The sequence below is a fragment of the Empidonax traillii genome, unplaced genomic scaffold (genome assembly GCF_003031625.1).
Source record: "Empidonax traillii isolate 1590-97213 ecotype Southwest subspecies unplaced genomic scaffold, ASM303162v1 scaffold444:size1099390, whole genome shotgun sequence".
NCBI classification, from domain to species: Eukaryota; Metazoa; Chordata; class Aves; order Passeriformes; family Tyrannidae; genus Empidonax; species Empidonax traillii.
Genome location: NW_020955637.1, coordinates 183,010 through 186,903, shown reverse-complemented (window position 1 = coordinate 186,903; position 3,894 = coordinate 183,010).

Sequence of the window (3,894 nt, the reverse complement as noted above, 5' to 3'; positions counted from 1 at the left end):
TTTTTTTTGTTTTCTCCCTTTTTTTGGGCCTCCCCCACCCCAGCAGCTCAGCTGCCTGGGCACGGGGCACTGCCAGGGACTGGGAGCCTGGGAAACCAGAGAATTTGTGGCTGCTCCATCCCTGGAAGTGTCCAAGGGCAGCTTGGAGCAACCTGGGTTAGTGGAAGGTGTCCCTGCCCATGGCAGGGGGTGGAATGAGATGATCTTCAAGCTCCCTTCCAAGCCAAACCATTCCAGGATTCCATGAAAACCACCCACACGGTGTTTCACTTCTCTTATCTCATCCTTCAAAGGAGGAGCATTAATGGATTTATGAGAATTAAGTCCTGAGCAGGTTCAGAGGGGAAGTTTTGGGATGTGGGAACCCACCCTCCTGCGTGTCTCCCGTTCCCAGCCCACTCAGGGATGTTCCCATTGCTTTGCAGCACTGCCAGGGAAGGTGATCAGCCTGAAAGAGATGGTTTTTTACCTCTTTAAAGCAGCTCCACCCCTGCCAGCCCCGAGGGAGGCTCAGCTTTGCCAAGGGCATCCCCAAGGAAAAGCCGTGGGGAGGATTGTTCCGGTCGGCACTCGTTTCCCCACAGCAGCCCACGCCTGTTCCCACCGAGTTTCTCTTCCCTCTTATAGTAAAACAAAGTGAAAGCCACTTGTGAGGGATCCTTCATCCTCCATCTGCTGCTCCAGGGGTGGGCAGGGACACCCTGCACAGGGCAGGGCCTTTGGCAGCAGGGTCTGGGGGCTTTGCCAGCAAGGACCAGATCCGGAGCTAAAGCAGTTTTTCCTGATTGGATTTGGGATTAGACCTTCCCTCTTCCCTTACATCAGCCATCAGCTCCTTCTTGGTGGTAAAATATTTATTTTTTAAGTCTCTGAGCCGTGGAGTGGGGGGGGGGGGGAAAAGCAAAATAATTTATCACAGTTCTTGGTGGTGCCGAAGGTTCTGAGCCACCACAGCCTCTCCTGGTCCCTGGCTCGGAGGATCTGAGGCCAAACTGGGATTCTGGGAGGCCAAACTGGGATTCTGGCTCCATTGCCAATGGCAAAATTGCCATGGAGGACTGGGAGCAGAGCCTGGCCACCACACTGAGCACTGTCACCTCCTGTGAGCAGCACATCTGGGGAAGGTTTGGGTGTCCTGCAAAGCCTGGCAGCTGGATGTCACCACGAGCCCAAAACATCTGCACACAGACCAAACCAAATTTCTCCTTCCCCAGGCTCCATCTGCTCCAGGCAGTGAACCCCCAGCTCAGACATGGGAGAGCAGGACTGACCTGGGAGCAGCTCCCAGAGCTCAGCTCACGTGAACCTTCTCCAAACTTTCTGTGCTCCACATAAATCCCAATCACCTCTTTTTTTTCTTTTTTTTCGTAATTGGAACTGTGAGGGCAGGAGGGTCATCCCCCAGGGCTGTGCTGAGCCAGCTCACAGGCAGCAGCTTCCTCCTGCGGCAGAGGAAGCCCCAGATGTCACCAGGGTGGGTTCCTGCCCTCCCTGTGCCAACGGGCACCAAGCACAGCCGGGCCCAGGTGCCACCACGCCCCTGGAATCACCGCAGAATCCTGGGATGCCGATCTCACAGCCAGGAATTCCCTCCCAGTATCCCATCTCTGGCGGTGGGAAACCATTCCCTGTCCCTGCAGCCCCTTGTCCAAGGTCCCTCTCCAGCTTTCTCGTAGCTTTGCCACTGCTTGTGCACCTTCTCCACCTTTCCCACGAAGCCCTGGGGGTAATTCCTCACCCAGGTGTATTAAAACAATTAAAAAGTGTCCCTGCAGAGAATCCAAACTGCCAGGGGAGTGCCTGACCCACAGGGGAGTGCCTGACCCACAGGGGAGTGCCTGACCCTCTGCTGAAATCCAGGGAATCCAGGGAACAGCATTCCTGGGGGACTGACTGGTGCTTGAAGAACTCCCACCAACTCCATGTCCTTGGGCCTGGTTCCCTCTCTGAGCAGGGAATTCTCTGCCCATGAGTCATGGCAGCAGCTCTGGGGGCATCCCCAGGCACTGCAGAGCGTGACACCTCAGCCTGGCCTCTCAGCTGCTGACTCACCAGCTGGCACTGCTCCTCCAGAATCAACCCATTCTCAAGGGACTCAAAAAGTCATGATGCATCAAAGACATGCAAAAAAAACCCCCACTGATGAAGCTGCTGTCACCCAAAGCAATTACTTTTTTTTTTTTTTTTCTCCTGGTACAAAACCAGTGCCAGGTGAAAAGGGCAAAGGCAAAAGCAGCGAGGAGAGAGCAAAGCTCCAGCGAGCCCTTTGTGCCATCCCCGCTCTCCTCCTGCCTGGCCACGCCATCTGCACCCACAGGCAGCAGATTCAAAGGGGTTCATGAGAGAGCAGAAAATAAGAAACCGAGCGAACCCAGAGATGAGAAACTCTGCAGAGTGTGAAAACTGAAAGTGAGAGAGAAGGAGCTCCCCCGAAAGTGCCAGCAGCCCACGGGACACGGGCACGGCTGGCACTGCCAGGGACTCACCCGGTGCTTTCAGGGCTGGGGGCAGAGCTGGCACAGGGAAGGGGGAGCTCAGGGGTTCCCAAACCCGGGGATGATGGGAAGAGCAGGCACAGGGGTTCCCAAACCCTGGGAGGATGGGCAGTAGAGGCATCACCACCCCGTGCCCTGAGGCAGGAGCAGGGGGTGCACGTGGTGCCCCAGCCCGTGGCACCCACTGAAGCTCCATCCAGCCCTTGATGGTCCCTCAAGGAGCTTTTTATTTCTATTAATGCTGTGAAAATTGAAAATAAACCCCATGGTTGGAGAGTTTTACCCCTATGGAGTCATAGCCATGGAATGTTTTGGGTTGGAAGGGACCTTAAGGCCCATCCAGTGCCACCCCCTGCCATGGGCAGGGACACCTCCCACCAGCCCAGGTTGCTCCAACCTGGCCTTGGACACTCCCAGGGATGGGGCAGCCACAGTTTCTCTGGAAAACCCGCTCCAGGACCTCCCCACCCTCCCAGGGAAGGATTCCTCCCCAATATCTAATCCTCCCATCTCGGTGTGAGAAGTTTCCTGCCCGCAACACACCCATTCCAACACCTCTGTGCTTTTTAGGGAGCCACAACCCCTGTCCAGGGGTATCCAACAGCTCCATCCCTTTCCCAGGAATGCTCCTACCTTGGAAAGCGGATTCCAGCTTTGGAGAGGAGCCTGAAAATTTGGGGGGGGGCCCAGCCTGGGTGGTCCCTCAGGACACGGGTTGTCAGCAGGGAGCAGCAGTGGAGAGCAGAGATCCTGCAGGACACGGCAGGACCACGGGGAAAACTGTGGGAATTCCTGGAAAACCTGGAAGAGAGAAGAGCCAAGACATGCAGGTGACTGAGCCTGGGTTTTAGAGGTTCCAGCACCCAAATGCCAGGGCAGGAACACCATTTAATCCCACACTGGTGAAATCTCAGCACAAGCAGCTGTTTGGGATTCCGTGTTTCGGGGGATTCCACGGTGAACCAGCCAAAAAAACACCAGGAAAGTTCCTTTCAAGTCTTCACTCTCCTATTTCGTAGAGACAGCAGCTCCCAGCCCAGCCCAGAAGCAACATTTCTGTCAGGGAGGCTGTTCTGGTGATAAATCTGACCCTGAGAGTGGCAAATAGTGTAAAAAATACCCTTAGCTGTTGAACAAGAAATCCAGAGATCCTATTCCACGCAATATTTCACCTGGTTTTTATGTGGCAACTATCTCCAGTTAACTGTCAGCTGAGCTGGGATTTAACCTTCCTGCAGCTTTCATTTCTCTATGTCTGTAATTATTCCATAATTATACACACTAAAATATTGCCTCATTATAATCACAGGAAATAGGACTCCCCTACAAATAACCAAACCCTTCCTACTGAGGATCTGTTACCACATGAGCTTCACAGAGGGTTTGGTGTCTGGGCCCT